The following is an 18,531-nucleotide window of genomic DNA, read 5'->3' as shown; positions in this document are numbered from 1 at the left end:
TGATAATTCTTCCCCTATGCAAAACACAATAACTGCTATAATACTGCCTCTATGTACAAGAATATAACTGCTATAATACTGCTCCTATGTACAAGAATATAACTGCTATAATACTGCCCCCTATGTACAAGAATATAACTACTATAATACTGCCTCCTATGTACAAGAATATAACTACTATAATACTGTCTCCTATGTACAAGAATATAACTACTATAATACTGCCTCCTATGTACAAGAATATAACTGCTATAATACTGCTCCTATGTACAAGAATATAACTACTATAATACTGCTCCTATGTACAAGAATATAACTACTATAATACTGCCTCCTATGTACAAGAATATAACTACTATAATACTGTCTCCTATGTACAAGAATATAACTACTATAATACTGCCTCCTATGTACAAGAATATAACTGCTATAATACTGCTCCTATGTACAAGAATATAACTACTATAATGCTGCTCCTATGTACAATAATATAACTACTATAATACTGCTCCTATGTACAAGAATATAACTACTATAATACTGCTCCTATGTACAAGAATATAACTACTATAATACTGCTCCTATGTACAAGAATATAACTACTATAATACTGCCTCCTATATACAAGAATATAACTACTATAATACTGCTCCTATGTACAAGAATATAACTACTATAATACTGCTCCTATGTACAAGAATATAACTACTATAATACTGCTCCTATGTACAAGAATATAACTACTATAATACTGCCTCCTATGTACAAGAATATAACTACTATAATACTGCTCCTATGTACAAGAATATAACTACTATAATACTGCTCCTATGTACAGGAATATATCTACTATAATACTGCCTCCTACGTACAAGAATATAACTACTATAATACTGCCTCCTACGTACAAGAATATAACTACTATAATACTGCTCCTATGTACAAGAATATAACTACTATAATACTGCTCCTATGTACAAGAATATAACTACTATAATACTGCTCCTATATACAAGAATATAACTACTATAATACTGCTCCTATGTACAAGGATATAACTACTATAATACTGCTCCTATGTACAGGAATATATCTACTATAATACTGCTCCTATGTACAAGAATATAACTACTATAATACTGCTCCTACGTACAGGAATATAACTACTATAATACTGCCTCCTACGTACAAGAATATAACTACTATAATACTGCTCCTATGTACAAGAATATAACTACTATAATACTGCTCCTATGTACAAGAATATAACTACTATAATACTGCTCCTATATACAAGAATATAACTACTATAATACTGCTCCTATGTACAAGGATATAACTACTATAATACTGCTCCTATGTACAGGAATATATCTACTATAATACTGCTCCTATGTACAAGGATATAACTACTATAATACTGCTCCTATGTACAGGAATATAACTACTATAATACTGCTCCTATGTACAAGAATATAACTACTATAATACTGCCCCTATGTACAAGGATATAACTGCTATAATACTGCTCCTATGTACAAGAATATAACTGCTATAATACTGCTCCTATGTACAAGGATATAACTGCTATAATACTGCTCCTATGTACAAGAATATAACTACTATAATACTGCTCCTATGTACAAGAATATAACTACTATAATACTGCCTCCTATGTTCAAGAATATAACTACTATAATACAGCTCCTATATACAAGAATACAACTGCTATAATACTGCCTCCTATTTATATGAATATAACTACTATAATACTGCTCCTATGTACAAGAATATAACTACTATAATACTGCTGCTATGTACAAGAATATAACTACTATAATACTGCTGCTATGTACAAGAATATAACTACTATAATACTGCCTCCTATGTATAAGAATATAACTACTATAATACTGCCCCTATGTACAAGAATATAACTACTATAATACTGCTCCTATGTACAAGAATATAACTACTATAATACTGCTCCTATGTACAAGAATATAACTACTATAATACTGCTCCTATGTACAAGAATATAACTACTATAATACTGCTCCTATGTACAAGAATATAACTACTATAATACTGCTCCTATGTACAAGAATATAACTACTATAATACTGCTCCTATGTACAAGAATATAACTACTATAATACTGCTCCTATGTACAAGAATATAACTACTATAATACTGCCTCCTATGTACAAGAATATAACTACTATAATACTGCTCCTATGTACAAGAATATAACTACTATAATACTGCTCCTATGTACAAGAATATAACTACTATAATACTGCTCCTATGTACAAGAATATAACTACTATAATACTGCTCCTATGTACAATAATATAACTACTATAATACTGCTCCTATGTACAAGAATATAACTACTATAATACTGCTCCTATGTATAAGAATATAACTACTATAATACTGCTCCTATGTACAAGAATATAACTACTATAATGCTGCCTCCTATGTACAAGAATATAACTACTATCATACTGCCTCCTATGTACAAGAATATAACTGCTATAATACTGCTCCTATGTACAAGAATATAACTACTATAATACTGCCTCCTATGTACAAGAATATAACTACTATAATACTGCTCCTATGTACAAGAATATAACTACTATAATACTGCTCCTATGTACAAGAATATGACTACTATAATACTGCCTCCTATGTACAAGAATATAACTACTATAATACTGCCTCCTATGTACAAGAATATAACTGCTATAATACTGCTCTTATGTACAAGAATATAACTGCTATAATACTGCTCCTATGTACAAGAATATAACTACTATAATACTGCTCCTATGTACAAGAATTTAACTACTATAATACTGCTTCTTATGTACAAGAATATAACTACTATAATACTGCCTCCTATGTACAAGAATATAACTACTATAATACTGCTCCTATGTACAAGAATATAACTACTATAATACTGCTCCTATGTACAAGAATATAACTACTATAATACTGCTTCCTATGTACAAGAATATAACTACTATCATACTGCCTCCTATGTACAAGAATATAACTACTATAATACTGCTCCTATGTACAAGAATATAACTACTATAATACTGCTCCTATGTACAAGAATATAACTACTATAATACTGCTTCTATGTACAAGAATATAACTACTATAATACTGCTCCTATGTACAAGAATATAACTACTATAATACTGCCTCCTATGTACAAGAATATAACTACTATAATACTGCTCCTATGTACAAGAATATAACTACTATAATACTGCTCCTATGTACAAGAATATAACTACTATAATACTGCTCCTATGTACAAGAATATAACTACTATAATACTGCCTCCTATGTACAAGAATATAACTACTATAATACTGCCTCCTATGTACAGGAATATAACTACTATAATACTGCTCCTATGTACAAGAATATAACTACTATAATACTGCCTCCTATGCACAAGACTATAACTACTATAATATTGCTCCTATGTACAAGAATATAACTATTATAATACTGCTCCTATGTACAAGAATATAACTACTATAATACTGCCTCCTATGTACAAGAATATAACTACTATAATACTGCTCCTATGTACAAGAATATAACTACTATAATACTGCTCCTATGTACAAGAATATAACTACTATAATACTGCCTCCTATGTACAAGACTATAACTACTATAATACTGCCTCCTATGTACAAGAATATAACTACTATAATACTGCTCCTATGTACAAGGATATAACTACTATAATACTGCTCCTATGTACAAGAATATAACTACTATAAGACTGCTCCTATGTACAAGAATATAACTACTATAATACTGCCCCCTATGTACAGGAATATAACTACTATAATACTGCCTCCTATGTACAAGAATATACTACTATAATACTGCTCCTATGTACAAGAATATAACTACTATAAGACTGCTCCTATGTACAAGAATATAACTACTATAATACTGCCCCCTATGTACAGGAATATAACTACTATAATACTGCCTCCTATGTACAAGAATATAACTACTATAATACTGCCTCCTATGTACAAGAATATAACTACTATAATACTGCTCCTATGTACAAGAATATAACTACTATAAGACTGCTCCTATGTACAAGAATATAACTACTATAATACTGCCCCCTATGTACAGGAATATAACTACTATAATACTGCTCCTATGTACAAGAATATAACTACTATAATACTGCTCCTATGTATAAGAATATAACTACTATAATACTGCTCCTATGTACAAGAATATAACGACTATAATACTGCTCCTATTTACAAGACTATAACTACTATAATACTGCCTCCTATGTACAAGAATATAACTACTATAATACTGCCCCCTATGTACAGGAATATAACTACTATAATACTGCTCCTATGTACAGGAATATAACTACTATAATACTGCTCCTATGTACAAGAATATAACTACTATAATACTGCCCCCTATGTACAGGAATATAACTACTATAATACTGCTCCTATGTACAAGAATATAACGACTATAATACTGCCTCCTATGTACAAGAATATAACTACTATAATACTGCCTCCTATGTACAAGAATATAACTACTATAATACTGCTCCTATGTACAGGAATATAACTACTATAATACTGCCTCCTATGTACAGGAATATAACTACTATAAGACTGCTCCTATGTACAGGAATATAACTACTATAATACTGCCTCCTATGTACAGGAATATAACTACTATAATACTGCCTCCTATGTACAAGAATATAACTACTATAATACTGCCTCCTATGTACAAGAATATAACTACTATAATACTGCCTCCTATGTACAAGAATATAACTACTATAATACTGCTCCTATGTACAAGAATATAACTACTATAATACTGCTCCTATGTACAGGAATATAACTACTATAATACTGCCTCCTATGTACAAGAATATAACTACTATAATACTGCTCCTATGTACAAGAATATAACTACTATAATACTGCCTCCTATGTACAAGAATATAACTACTATAATACTGCTCCTATGTACAAGAATATAACTACTATAATACTGCCTCCTATGTACAGGAATATAACTACTATAATACTGCCTCCTATGTGGTAGATTAGAACCACTGCCATAGATTTCCAGTGCAGGTTGTCTCAGGTTTGACCTCACTCCGGACATTTCTTCTCATATGTTCTTGGACAGGCTGATCTTCCAGTTATGTGAGAGGACGGGGATATGATCTCATATATCTGATATACTTCCAAGCTGTTGTTGACACTCACAAGTGTGTTGGGCTCAGCGGATGAACTGAACCTGTAATAACAGTATGTCGCACAGAGTAGTCCTGTGTATCGGGTCTTATTAGTCAAGTGTGTGACTACTTGCAGTATTTATTGGAGCAGTACCGTTACGATCACTACTTCTGTTTCTGCCTCATTTCCCCACTTTTGCTATTTCTGTTGTGTCTTTGCTGTGTTTATGTCGCCTTTTTCCTGCAATTGACTTCAATCACATCACAATGACTCCCAGAAGTGTCTGTTTCCTTGTGGTGTTTTTGCGGTTTTTGCTCTTTCTTCAATAAAATGGGTGACGCCATATTACGGCAGTTTGAGCTTATATTGTCACACATATGGTATCAGATTTTTTATTTTTTTTCTATTTTTGTGTGGATTATTATAAACTTTTTTAAAAAAATTTTTTAAGATAAAAACAGAAAATAAAGTTACTGGCCATACAGGACTAAATGTTTGCCCCATAATATCTTCTTTCAGAGTCACCGTTGGTTTATGGGCGAAATATTTATTTTATATTTTGTGCAAAACTTTACATTTTGATCCTGACAAGGCGAGAAGAGTGATGTATTTTAGTTTGCACTTTTCTGTGGTTATTTTTAACATTTTATCAAATTTTTCTGACCCTTGATGACAAGGATGAACCTACTTGCCACCGTTACCACTTTTTTATCGGACTGTCCAGTAAGGTGACCACAAGGGAGCGGCGCTTATGTATACTTCCTTAAAAAGGGGCGTTTCTGTGTGGCATGGGCGGGGCTTATATGTTTTTTTTTTTACTTTTTACAGTGGACCCTGCGGAGGTGGCTCTGTGCCACATGTATCCCACCTGTCCTGTCCGTCACTTAACGAAACGGGAAACTAGCGCCTTCAGCTCTCTAACACAAGAGGGCAGCACAGAGACAGTGCAAGGGTCCAGCTTTCTGGACCTTTTGTGAGTATAATGTGAGAGGTAGGGGGTACAACATGGACAGTGAGCCACAAAAAGCTAGACAGACACTATTTTGGGGTTATTAGACAAGAATTTGCGGGAAAAAAATTAATACAATTTTTTGTATCTTTTACCATTTGTATATACAGTTCATAGGCAGACTTGTGTGTCTCCATGGTAACAGACTACAACAAACCCTGTGTAGTCTGACCCTGCAGTCACAGGTTACTACTCCCTCTTTCTCCTGCTATTGAGGCAGATGAGACAGAATGAGACTACACAGGGTTAGTTTGTAGTCTGTAACCATGGAGACACATAAATCTGCACAGGAGCTGTATACAGAAAACGGTATTTTTTTTTTTTTTTCAAGACCACAAGATTACAAAATTTTCAATTCCTTATTACTTGTCCGACTTATGAAAGCTGCAGGACGTCAAGAAGAGAGTTCCTGCCCCAAAGTGAGGGTCTCTGATGTTAAGCTTAAGGGCGTTTCGGCTTTTGGCTCAGATTCCCTGGACTATTGGACATTCCCCAAACAGGAATTCAAGATCAAAATCTCAGACGATCAGATCCCCCGGGCCGGGCTTTACTTTTGTGTTGCGATGAAGTCCAGCTGACCAGGTGTCGGTCCATTGGAATGTTACCCTCCAGTGATACTTTATGTCACTTTTCCAAACTTTGTAACTTTTTAAAACTTTTTAACTCCGACTTGCAGTAAACTGAATTGAATACAAGCAAAATGGGAATTCTCCAAATACCAGTCATAGGTGGAATGATTTCTGGAGATACCTCTAAGGACTCTTGCACACGACCGTATGGCTTTTTCATTATTTTGCGGTCCGAAAAAAACGGATCCTCTAAAAACTTCAGGGGCCCGGTTCTGGAGACATGACGTGAGAGCTGCGCCTATCTGACAGCAATGCGCCATCACCGTCTGACACGAGACCGCCCCTTTAATGACATTTTGTCAGCTTTCTAATAGATAATTCAATTCTTCATCCTTTATAAGATCTCTGCTTGCTGCCACTAAATGGGCAAACTCTTGTTTATATCCAGAAGCTGACGCTTCTCACACCTGAGGGTTTGGTACACAGTATCCCGTCTAGACAATTGCCACAAATCTTACTTCCGTCCTAGCAGTTTGTTACAATGTGTCAGCGAAAGTAAAATGTATCAGCCCGGAGTTCAGACTCTTTACATCACTAAGAATTGTCTTGACTGGAATTATTAGGCTTTTAGCCAATCCCTTTCACTGACAGCAAGCAGAGATCTTGAAAAGGATGAAGAAAAGAAAGGCCTCATGCACGCAAACGTATTTTGTTTCCGTGTCCGTTCCGTGTTTTTTTTTGCGGATAGGATATTCACTTCAATGGGCAAAAAATGCGGACAGCACACCGTGTGCTGTCCGCATCCGTATGTCCGTTCCGTAGCCCTGCAAAAAAAATATAACGTGCCCTATTCTTGTCCGTTTTAGGCTACATGCACACGACCGTATGTGCTTTGCGGTCCACATATTGCGGATCCGCAAAAAAGACGGATGACATCCTTATGCCATCCGGTATTTTTTGCGGATCCATTGTAACAATGCCTAAGGCTACTTGCACACGAATGTTTGTTTTTGCGGTTTTTTTTGCGGATAGGATGCGGACCCATTCATTTCAATGGGTTCGCGAAAAATGCGGACAGCACACCGTGTGCTGTCCGCATCAGTATGTCCGTTCCGTAGCCCCGCAAAAAAAATAGAACGTGTCCTATTCTTGTCAGTTTTAGGCATTGTTACAATGGATCCGCAAAAAAACGGATGGCATAAGGATGTCATCCGTTTTTTTTTGCAGACCGCAAAACACATACGGTCGTGTGCATGTAGCCTAAAATGGACAAGAATAGGACATGTTCTATTTTTTTTGCGAGACTACGGAACGGACATACGGATGCTGTCCGCATTTTTTGCGAATAGGTCCGCATCCTATCCGCAAAAAAAACCCGGAATGGACATGGAAACAAACAACGTTCATGTTCATGTAGCCTTAGGCATTGTTACAATGGACCTGCAAAAAAAAAAAATATACGGATGGCATACGGATGTCATCCATTTTTTGGGCGGATCCGCAATTTGCGGACCGCAAAACGCATACGGTCGTGTGCATGTAGCCAAACACAGAGGTTTTTAGAAAGCTGCAGGACGTTTCACTATAGAACGATGAAGCCCCTATAACTATTGCTTTATAAAAAGTCCAGCTTTGTATTTCAGTTCTTCATCAAATGCTTGCTGTCAGTGACTGGAAACATGGAAACTGCTCCTCAGAGCTGAAGATTTGCAGGCTGCGTCTGGATCTCTCTGTAAGCCTCATTCAGATGAAGAGCTGCGATTCTCTCCCCGGTCTGTTACAATGTATCAGTGCAGGTCAAATGTATCAATACGAGATCCAGGCTAACGAATTCTATAGATTGGACACAATGGTGACAAACCCTCAGCTGTGACAAGTGTTAGATCTCTGTTCTGGATATTGGGTATAAACTATAACTGCGGAGGGATATCGATGCCCCCCTATGTGGGGGAGACAGTTTATGGGGAATATGTATGCCATGGATCCAAAGGGCTCCACTTACCGTACAGCTGGAGGGTCCTAGACTTTCAGATGCAGCAGAGCCGTGTGTGTTCAGTAGATTCTCACTGCTCAACTCTTCCAGAATGGACAAGGTCATTACATGTAATCCAATCCCCATATAAATGCCGGGTCTGTGAGTCCCAGGATTGGCCCCTGCACCTTCTGCAGACTGTGGCCCCTGGAATATTCCCCATCCAGGGGCTTCTATGACTTCTTGAGTCTCCGTACACAGAAGGTCTGCAGCCTCCCCCTCCCTGCACTGGATTTCACTTCCCCCTCCCCTTTCAAGCTGTCAATAGCCAGACCCAACATATGTAGGAGTGGACTGAGAGTTGTCAGCCCCGAGTCCTGGAGGATCCGCAACTGTCCTGGGGGGGTAGGGGGGAGAGATCTCCACCTGTGTCATCCTGGAGGATCCGCAACTGTCCTGAAGGGGGGAAGATCTCCACCGGTGTCATCCTGGAGGATCCGCAACTGTCCTGGGGGGGAGAAGATCCCCACCTGTGTCATCCTGGAGGATCCACAACTGCCCTGGGGGGGGGGGAAGATCTCCACCTGTGTCATCCTGGAGGATCCGCAACTGTCCTGGGGGGGTAAGATCTCCACCTGCGTCATCCTGGAGGATCCGCAACTGTCCTAGGGTCAAAGATCTCCACCTGTGTCATCCTGGAGGATCCGCAACTGTCCTGAGGGGGGGGAAAGATCTCCACCTGTGTCATCCTGGAGGATCCGCAATTGTCCTGGGGGGAAAAGATCTCCACCTGTGTCATCCTGGAGGATCCGCAACTGTCCTGGGGGGGGGGGGGGAGATCTCCACCTGTGTCATCCTGGAGGATCCGCAACTGTCCTGGGGGGGAGATCTCCACCTGTGTCATCCTGGAGGATCCGCAACTGTCCTGGGGGGGGGGGAGAAGATCTCCACCAGTGTCATCCTGGAGGATCCACAACTGTCCTGGGGGGGGGGGGAGAAGATCCCCACCTGTGTCATCCTGGAGGATCCACAACTGCCCTGGGGGGGGGGGAAGATCTCCACCTGTGTCATCCTGGAGGATCCGCAACTGTCCTGGGGGGGGGGGGAAATCTCCACCTGTGTCATCCTGGAGGATCCACAACTGCCCTGGGGGGGAAGATCTCCACCTGTGTCATCCTGGAGGATCCGCAACTGTCCTGGGGGGGGAAGATCTCCACCTGCGTCATCCTGGAGGATCCGCAACTGTCCTGGGGGGGGGGGGGAAGATCTCCACCTGTGTCATCCTGGAGGATCCGCAACTGTCCTGGGGGGGGGGGGGAATCTCCACCTGTGTCATCCTGGAGGATCCACAACTGCCCTGGGGGGGGGGAGATCTCCACCTGTGTCATCCTGGAGGATCCGCAACTGTCCTGGGGGGGGAAGATCTCCACCTGCGTCATCCTGGAGGATCCGCAACTGTCCTGGGGGGGGGGGGAAATCTCCACCTGTGTCATCCTGGAGGATCCACAACTGCCCTGGGGGGGGGGAGATCTCCACCTGTGTCATCCTGGAGGATCCGCAACTGTCCTGGGGGGGGAAGATCTCCACCTGCGTCATCCTGGAGGATCCGCAACTGTCCTGGGGGGGGGGAAGATCTCCACCTGCGTCATCCTGGAGGATCCGCAACTGTCCTGGGGGGGGGGGGGGAAATCTCCACCTGTGTCATCCTGGAGGATCCGCAACTGTCCTGGGGGGGGAAGATCTCCACCTGCGTCATCCTGGAGGATCCGCAACTGTCCTGGGGGGGGGGGGGAGATCTCCACCTGTGTCATCCTGGAGGATCCGCAACTGTCCTGGGGGGGGGGGGAAATCTCCACCTGTGTCATCCTGGAGGATCCACAACTGCCCTGGGGGGGGGGAGATCTCCACCTGTGTCATCCTGGAGGATCCGCAACTGTCCTGGGGGGGGAAGATCTCCACCTGCGTCATCCTGGGGGATCCGCAACTGTCCTGGGGGGGGGGGGGAAATCTCCACCTGTGTCATCCTGGAGGATCCACAACTGCCCTGGGGGGGGGAGATCTCCACCTGTGTCATCCTGGAGGATCCGCAACTGTCCTGGGGGGGGAAGATCTCCACCTGCGTCATCCTGGAGGATCCGCAACTGTCCTGGGGGGGGGGGGGAAGATCTCCACCTGCGTCATCCTGGAGGATCCGCAACTGTCCTGGGGGGGGGGAAATCTCCACCTGTGTCATCCTGGAGGATCCACAACTGCCCTGGGGGGGGGGGGGAGATCTCCACCTGTGTCATCCTGGAGGATCCGCAACTGTCCTGGGGGGGGAAGATCTCCACCTGTGTCATCCTGGAGGATCCGCAACTGTCCTGGGGGGGGGGAAGATCTCCACCTGCGTCATCCTGGAGGATCCGCAACTGTCCTGGGGGGGGGGAGATCTCCACCTGTGTCATCCTGGAGGATCCGCAACTGTCCTGGGGGGGGGGAGATCTCCACCTGTGTCATCCTGGAGGATCCGCAACTGTCCTGGGGGGGGGGGAAGATCTCCACCTGCGTCATCCTGGAGGATCCGCAACTGTCCTGGGGGGGGGGGGGAGATCTCCACCTGTGTCATCCTGGAGGATCCACAACTGCCCTGGGGGGGGGGAGATCTCCACCTGTGTCATCCTGGAGGATCCGCAACTGTCCTGGGGGGGGAAGATCTCCACCTGTGTCATCCTGGAGGATCCGCAACTGTCCTGGGGGGGGGGAAGATCTCCACCTGCGTCATCCTGGAGGATCCGCAACTGTCCTGGGGGGGGGGGGGAGATCTCCACCTGTGTCATCCTGGAGGATCCGCAACTGTCCTGGGGGGGGGGGAGATCTCCACCTGTGTCATCCTGGAGGATCCGCAACTGTCCTGGGGGGGGAAGATCTCCACCTGCGTCATCCTGGAGGATCCGCAACTGTCCTGGGGGGGGGAGATCTCCACCTGTGTCATCCTGGAGGATCCGCAACTGTCCTGGGGGGGAGATCTCCACCTGTGTCATCCTGGAGGATCCGCAACTGTCCTGGGAGGGGGGGAGAAGATCTCCACCAGTGTCATCCTGGAGGATCCACAACTGTCCTGGGGGGGGGGGGAGAAGATCCCCACCTGTGTCATCCTGGAGGATCCACAACTGCCCTGGGGGGGGGGGGGAAATCTCCACCTGTGTCATCCTGGAGGATCCGCAACTGTCCTGGGGGGGGGGGGAAGATCTCCACCTGTGTCATCCTGGAGGATCCACAACTGCCCTGGGGGGGAAGATCTCCACCTGTGTCATCCTGGAGGATCCGCAACTGTCCTGGGGGGGGGGAAGATCTCCACCTGCGTCATCCTGGAGGATCCGCAACTGTCCTGGGGGGGGGGGAGATCTCCACCTGTGTCATCCTGGAGGATCCGCAACTGTCCTGGGGGGGGGGGGAGATCTCCACCTGTGTCATCCTGGAGGATCCGCAACTGTCCTGGGGGGGAGATCTCCACCTGTGTCATCCTGGAGGATCCGCAAATGTCCTAGGGGAAAAGATCTCCACCTGTGTCATCCTGGAGGATCCGCAACTGTCCTGGGGGGGGGGGAAGATCTCCACCTGTGTCATCCTGGAGGATCCGCAATTGTCCTGGGGGGAAAAGATCTCCACCTGTGTCATCCTGGAGGATCCGCAATTGTCCTGGGGGGAAAAGATCTCCACCTGTGTCATCCTGGAGGATCCGCAACTGTCCTGGGGGGAGATCTCCACCTGTGTCATCCTGGAGGATCCGCAACTGTCCTAGGGGAAAAGATCTCCACCTGTGTCATCCTGGAGGATCCGCAATTGTCCTGGGGGGAAAAGATCTCCACCTGTGTCATCCTGGAAGATCCGCAACTGTCCTGGGGGGGGGGAGATCTCCACCTGTGTCATCCTGGAGGATCCGCAACTGTCCTGGGGGGGGGGGGGGAGATCTCCACCTGTGTCATCCTGGAGGATCCGCAACTGTCCTGGGGGGGAAGAAGATCTCCACCTGTGTCATCCTGGAAGATCCGCAACTGTCCTGGGGGGGAGGATCTCCACCTGTGTCATCCTGGAGGATCCGCAACTGTCCTCATGCATGTGTATTGTGGTCCTTCAACTGCTGACCGCGTCCATGTCGCATTTTCCTAACAGAACTGCCTATTCTTGTCTGCGAAACGGACCAAATAAGACGAGTTCTGTAAGGCTCCAGTCACACATCCGCAATTCCGCTCCGCATTTTGTGGAACGGAATTGCGGACCCATTCATTTCTATCCGCACTTCCGGGTCCATATTTCCATTCCTGAAAAAAATAGAACATGCCCTATTCTTGTCTGCAATTGTGGACAATAATAGGCATATTCTATTAGTGCCGGTGATGTGCGGTCCGCAAAATGCGGAACGCACATTGCCGGTGTCCGTGCTTTGTGGATCCGTAGATCCGTGGATCCGCAAAATACACACGGATGTGTGAATGGACCTTTAGGCTACTTTCACACTCGCGTTTTGTGCGGATCAGTCTTGTATCTGCACAGACGGATCCGCACGAATAATGAAAACACTTGTAATAACGGATCCGTTTGCATTTATTCATTAAAAAAAAGTCTAAGTCAAAACGGATCCGTCTTGACTTACATTGAAAGTCAATGGGGGACGGATCCGTTTTCAATTGCACCATATTGTGTCAGTGAAAGCGGATCCGTCCCCATTGACTTACATTGTAAGTCAGGACGGATCCGTTTGGCTCCGCATCGTCAGACGGTCACCAAAACGCTGCAAGCTGCGTTTTAGTGACCGTCTAAAAAACGTAACGGAGACCAAACGCAGCCAAATTGATGCATTCTGAGCGGATCCTTATCCATTCAGAATGCATTGGGGCTGAACTGATCCGTTTTGGGGCCGCTAGTGAGAGCCCTGAAACGGATCTCCCAAGCGGACCCAGAAACGCCAGTGTGGAAGTAGCCTTATTTGCACAACGTCCACATTTTTTGTGGCCCTATAGAAATGAATGGGTCCATGTACGATCCGCAAAAAATGCAGATCGGACGCATTCCCAAAATACAGTTGTGTGCATGAGGCCTTAAAGTGCAAATCCTGCCTTGATTCATTTTACAGTCCATTGTCCAGAGGAGCTCCAATAAACGCTATAATTCTCGCTGCCTGCAGCCGCCACCAGGGGGAGCTCAATGTATCTGGATTCATACAGTTAGTATAGAACTCAAGGGGAGCTATAGGAAACTGTCTGCAGTGAGCTCCCCCTAGTGGTGGCTACTGGCAGCTGCTATAACAGTTCAGGACAAACAGGGGAAGTTGCTGGGCCCCTAGGTCCACATGGCCCATAGAGACCATGTACCGTGCCTACAGTGTACTGGTACTTATTAGGCCTTCACACACTTTCCATTAGAAGACAGCATAGGTTGTATGTAGACAAATGTTTTTATGCACGGGGTAACTTAGTAGCACCCCAAAAAAAGTCATGCACATTTACCTAAGCTCCACGCGTCTTACTGACTAAAGAAAATATTAAAGGGAGTGTACACTTATGCAGTGAAGTTTTTGTTGCACCAAAGCATCAGCTCCCAGAGGTAGAGAGGGTGGATTAACACGTAACTGCAGGCTCCACTGGTCCCCTAGGTCTGCACATGAGCTGCATACAAAAAACTGCAAAAAAAAACACAAAAAACATGACTATACGCAAAATGTATTTTGTTTAGATGCATTGGAGCAGTAAAAATGGAGTTGCCAAAGTTTTCACACCCTTTCCAAAATTGGAATACAAAAAGGATGCAAAATTCACCATTGGTTGGAAGGCAATTTTTAGGTTACCACTGATGTGAGAATGAACATTTTAAGGGGAGCCCCCGACACGCAGTGAGCGGAGCGTTGTAGTGAGAAGCATGGAAAAAAAATCGCCACATAGAGGATCTGAGAAATTCGCCGGCTCAGGAATTCCTGCAATCTGCCCTGTTTTCCATTCCAGCCGCGTCAGGTGTGAAAATCACTGAAGTCTCAAATTTCTAAGCAAAAATGCACCCATAGATGATAGTTGGTGGACCCCATCAATATGATTTACCCATGTCTCCACCACTTTTCTTATACTTATCACCTTCTTACTCTATAATCTCTAGTCCACTGACTAGAATCTAAAAATCTCATGTCTGTATTCACTGATTGACTGATGAACGCAAAGCAACCTCCTTCAAATAGTTAACCCGAATACTGCCTTACCCTTCACCAAGCTGGGTAGTACGGCTGCAAGAAAAGTATGTGACCTTCTTGGAATTACGTGGATTTGGTCAAATTTTTATCATGGTTTGGGGCTGGTGTAAGAGACATTGGGCCAGATTTATCATGACTCTGACAGCTCACTCCACTTTCACATATGGCTAAAGTCAGTTTTAGCCAAGTCAGATTTATGATCGGCCCTTTAAGACTGTAATAAATGTGGTTTGACGGTAGCAGTTTATCCGTCAGTAAGCAGCGTTAAAAAAGTCGCACGTCTTTACGGAAAAGTCGCACGTCTTTACGAAAAAGTCGCATGTTCTATTAAAAAGTCTCATAAGATAAGCATGGTCCTCACTGGAGTGAAATTGCGTTTTTTTTTTGCAAATTTTTTGCGACTTTTTAAATAGTCACAATAGTAAATCTGTCTAGAGATTCATTTACATAAGAAAACACGCCCACTTTCAGAAAACTGGCGAGCATAGTGCAGAGCAGAAAAAAGTCGCAAATTTTTGCGCAGTTTTAGTGATTGCGCAAAAAATTTTGACTTTTTCACTCCATTATTCTGACTTGAGCTAATGATAAATCTGGCCCATTGTGATTTAGCTCTGTAGAAGGGTGCATCATGGCTTGGGGTTGGTGGAGGGGACATTATGGTTTAGGGCTTGTGGATATGACATTATGGTTTGTGGCTGGTGGAGGGGACATCATGGTTTGGTGGGAGGAAGCATCATGGTTTGGGGCTGGTGGAGGGGACATCAGATGGAGGATGCATCATGGATTGGGGCTTGTGAAGGAGACATCATGGCTTGGGGCTGGTGGAGGGGACATCATGGCTTAGGGCTGGTGGAGGGGACATTATGGTTTAGGGCTTGTGGATATGACATTATGGTTTGTGGCTGGTGGAGGGGATATCATGGTTTGGTCGGAGGAAGCATCATGGTTTGGGGCTGGTGAAAGGAAGCATCGTGGTTTGGGGCTGGTGAAGGGGACATCAGGTGGAGGATGCATCATGGATTGGGGCTTGTGAAGGAGACATCATGGCTGGGGGCTGGTGGAGGGGACATCATGGCTTGGGGCTGGTGGAGGGGACATCAGGTGCAGGATGCATCATGGATTGGGGCTTGTGAAGGAGACATCATGGCTTGGGGCTGGTGGAGGGGACATCATGTGTCATTATTGTGGGGGGGCTGGTGGACGAGGCATCATGGCTTGGGACTGGTGGAGAGGACATTATGGTTTAGGGCTTGTGGATATGACATTATGGTTTGTGGCTGGTGGAGGGGATATCATGGTTTGGTCGGAGGAAGCATCATGGTTTGGGGCTGGTGAAAGGAAGCATCGTGGTTTGGGGCTGGTGAAGGGGACATCAGGTGGAGGATGCATCATGGATTGGGGCTTGTGAAGGAGACATCATGGCTGGGGGCTGGTGGAGGGGACATCATGGCTTGGGGCTGGTGGAGGGGACATCAGGTGCAGGATGCATCATGGATTGGGGCTTGTGAAGGAGACATCATGGCTTGGGGCTGGTGGAGGGGACATCATGTGTCATTATTGTGGGGGGGCTGGTGGACGAGGCATCATGGCTTGGGGCTGGTGGAGAGGACATTATGGTTTAGGGCTTGTAGAGATGAAATCATGGTTTGGTGCTGTTGGAGGGGACATCATTGTTTGAGGCTAGTCGAGGAGGCATCATAGATTGGGGCTGGTGAAGGAGACATCACGGCTTGGGGCTGGTGGAGGGGACATCAGGTGGAGGATGCATCATGGATTGGGGCTTGTGAAGGAGACATCATGGCTTGGGGCTGGTGGAGGGGACATCAGTGTTTAAGGCTGAGGAATGTGTCATTATTGTGTGGGGCTGGTGGAGGAGGCATCATGGTTGATAGCAGGTGGAGCAGGCATTATAGATTGGGGCTGGTCAGGGGCGTAACTATAGGGGAAGCAGGGGAAGCGGCTGCTTTGGGGCAGTGACCCAGAAGGGGCCCATCCAGGAGGAGGAGTAGGACTAAAAGATTTTGTCAGGGCCCCCTCAACAGTATTACACAATGAAATTATATACAGTGATAGTATAGACAGTGTAGAAAACGGATGGAACGGCTGCCGGGCCTGGTCTGAGAGAGCGATCTTTACTAGCCACAGGAATGGGGGCGGCATGAAATGAAGGGGTTGCGAAAAAATTACTGGGGGATTACTTAAAAAATAGGTAGTGGGGGTATCATGCCATCCCATCCCAGAAATATTGAGGAACATAAAAACAACACTCCAACATTGTGCAAATGTTATTTGCAGCTACCGGAAATATGGACGACATTTGTTGGTAATCAATACAGAAATCTGGTCATTCTAAAGGATTCTAGAGCAAAATGATGCCAACCCTGCCTCACTTTATGTCAAGCAGATATGTACACGGTGATATGGTGCACAGGTTTTGCCCCTGGGTAAGAATTTATTTCCAAAAATGACTGGTTACAAGGTTGGTCGGGGTTCCTAAATATTGTGCCCCCTCAAACACTCTTTAGTACTGAGGGCTCACAGTGATATATATATATATATGTGCAAAACTGCAATGGATGTGCCCGTCCCGTCACCTATAGGTGTCAGTTGTAATTTTTACATTCCATTGAAATGGTTACAAAGATACCAAATGTTGAAACCTTTAGATACTCCTGTCAATAGCGACCATGGCGGCGAAACAGTTAGACAGAGGAAGTGCCCAGTTCTACAGGAGTCATAACCCCATACTGGCATAATGGATAGTATGTATTAATATTACTATATATTATAGGTAGGATAGTATGCTTGATAATTAAAATTATGCAAACATCAGAAAAACTGTACATTATTTTCCCGTCAGCCCCAAAATGAATTTTGGTGATAAATAAATTATATATATTTAGTATAAATCACCCCCCCCCCCCCAACGCTGTCCACTCTCCCCAGAAGACACTTGCTGCCACAAACACGTGAAGACACACTCTGCTTGCTTGGGTTGGTTTAGGGCAAAGCATTAAAGTTTTAGGCTTTAATGTGCAAAAGGTAAAGTACTTAGTTATAAAAATAAAGAAATAGACAAATGTGTAAAGACAGGAGAAAACAGAAAGTCTAATACCTAGCAAGTTGCTTGGTAGATAGAAGTCCTTTGCTGTCCCGGAGACAGGGAAGAAAGATGTACACAGTCCAAGCAGATTGGGTCCCCAACTTGTGTCAACTTAAATATCCATGGTCACGTATTTTTATGTCCCCTCAGCAGAAGGGGCAGAGCTGGAGGACGGTCTTCTCCATCCTGGTTCAGCCTTGGGGGAGGCACTTCATTATTCATGCTCACCCCCAACTCTCCTTCTAACACTAGGATATGAAATATGAACCAAATATGAAATCAAACCTGCTACAAGAAAGATACCGGAGCAGATATGCTTCCACAATTCATCATACCGATCGTATAGACACCAAATAGGAAATATGTAGGCTTT

At 44.2% G+C, this 18,531-nt stretch overlaps 1 protein-coding gene across 2 annotated transcripts in view; it reads right to left on the bottom strand.

Moving 5' to 3' along the window:
- Positions 1-18,267, bottom strand: part of P2RY6 (pyrimidinergic receptor P2Y6) — a 114,493-nt gene extending 96,226 nt beyond the window's left edge. Inside the window, exon 1 of one of the 2 annotated variants that reach the window (XM_040426489.1) lies at positions 18,171-18,267. The gene's annotated coding sequence lies outside the window, so the exon portion shown is untranslated. Of the gene's footprint in view, positions 1-8,868; positions 9,117-18,170 lie in introns of those variants that run through there. The other variant, XM_040426488.1, reaches the window with a different exon arrangement.
- Between the last annotated feature and the right edge of the window lie 264 nt (positions 18,268-18,531).

Source organism: Bufo bufo, chromosome 3, assembly GCF_905171765.1.
Source record: "Bufo bufo chromosome 3, aBufBuf1.1, whole genome shotgun sequence".
Taxonomy (NCBI): Eukaryota; Metazoa; Chordata; class Amphibia; order Anura; family Bufonidae; genus Bufo; species Bufo bufo.
The sequence above is the reverse complement of the archived record's forward strand: the minus strand, read 5'-3'. Positions and strand labels throughout refer to the sequence as shown.